The 1,627-nt window shown below is 51.0% G+C and overlaps 1 pseudogene; it reads right to left on the bottom strand.

Annotated features, from left to right (window-relative positions):
• Nucleotides 1-19: 19 nt before the first annotated feature.
• LOC102757465 lies at nt 20-1,320 on the bottom strand (annotated as a pseudogene).
• Between the last annotated feature and the right edge of the window lie 307 nt (nt 1,321-1,627).

Here is a 1,627-nt window from a genome sequence, read left to right as displayed (position 1 = left end):
TTTTTTTTTTAGATTTACATTTGTATAGAAACAATCTGTGGAACTCCTCACCTCAAAACTAAGGTATCTAAAAACAGGGATTCATCAGTGTCGCTTTCAATAAGTGTGTGGTTAAGAGTTGCAGTTCCCATTTTCAACTGAAATGTGTCTCTATGCTGCTTCCCTTGGGTCCAAAGCTTAAGGCCTTGGGAAAGTGGCCGAGGGAAAAAGGGTGACTGCTCTCCTATCCTTCTTGTGTGTGGAGGACAGTGATTGGAACAGGGTTGTCATGGAAGCCAGGAAGTAAAGAAATCAATTGCACATTTCTAGTTGCCAAGAGTCAAAGTCATAACGCGTCTTTCCACAACTCCCTATCTGTAGATGTAAAGTTCTGTTATAATGGCCCAAATGCTGTCCCCTCCCCGCACTCTCCTTGCCTTCATTAATCATGTCAGTTATTATGGGTAGGCTGTGGCTACAGTTCATACGTCCTCCCTAAAGGCCGGTCATTTTGTCACATTTAGGTATCATTTTTTGCATTATGTCACTTAGATGCTGTGTCTTGTGCCCAGTTAGGGTCTACCACCCACTAAGAAATGCCTCACCCCACCCTCGAATCCCCAAAGTGAAGACCCCCTGGAGACAGTGACTTTGGTGGATCACCTCCCAGAGATGCCTAGATCATGCCATTGATCTTAGCCCACTTGTAGATGTCCTGTTCGCACACTATGTCAGAGTTGATGAGCAGGTATCTGTCGCCAATGCAGAAACGCTTCTGGCAGGCGGCACATTTGAAAGACTCCAGGTGATACACCTTGTCTTTCACTCACATCGTCATCTCATAGGCATGGATCCACTTGTCACAGGAGGCGCAGAGACCATCTTGGCCAAAAAGCCCAAGATAGTCCCTCTGACAGAGCTTGTGGCCCAACTTGTAGTAGAGGCGCTGCCCCACCTCCCTGAGCCGGCACCTGCAGAGGTCACAGCTGAGACAGTCCTCATGCCAGTACTGGTCAATGGCCTACAGAAAGTAGCAATCCCCGATGTTCTGCTGGCAGCTTCCACATGTCAGCAGGGATGGAGGAATCTGTAGCACCTCATCCACGGGCTCCTCAGACAGGTCCAGGCTCTTCCTCTTGATGGCCGAGTACATTGGGGAGGGAGGTGGTGTGCTAGGCGGCGGGGGCACTCCCTTTATGACTCGGACCCCCTGGAGTGCTCAGGCCCCTTCTGGCCAGGGCGCTCTGGCGGCGAGCTCGCCCCTCCACGCTCAAGGACAGTCACCGTGCTCCCTGCCTCTCCACCAGTTCCTTCAAGTCCAAGATGGAAAATAGCTTCTTTTCAGAACTGTTGTTCCAAAGATGATGTAATTTGGTGGCTTCTCCAATCAGATTGAGGCTGTCACTCCTCTGCCTCCTCAGCTAATTGCCCTTCTTCACACCTGTTGCTAGTTCCTGGTGCCTATGCCACCTCCTTTCCCTGCCCGGACACTCACAGGTCCTGGTGGACAGCAAGGCCTAGGGCTGATGGGGTGTATCCTTCCACTTCTGCTCAAGGCCAGTTGCTGTTTGTTGAGTGTGTTGCAAACCCCTGGTTAGGGGAGCTGGGCCCCCTGTAGCCAGGTTGTCTATCTGATGGGTGGAGTCTT

Source organism: Myotis davidii, unplaced genomic scaffold, assembly GCF_000327345.1.
Source record: "Myotis davidii unplaced genomic scaffold, ASM32734v1 scaffold5173, whole genome shotgun sequence".
Lineage (NCBI taxonomy): Eukaryota > Metazoa > Chordata > Mammalia > Chiroptera > Vespertilionidae > Myotis > Myotis davidii.
Note: the sequence above shows the minus strand (reverse complement) of the source record. Positions and strands in the feature narration are given on the sequence as shown.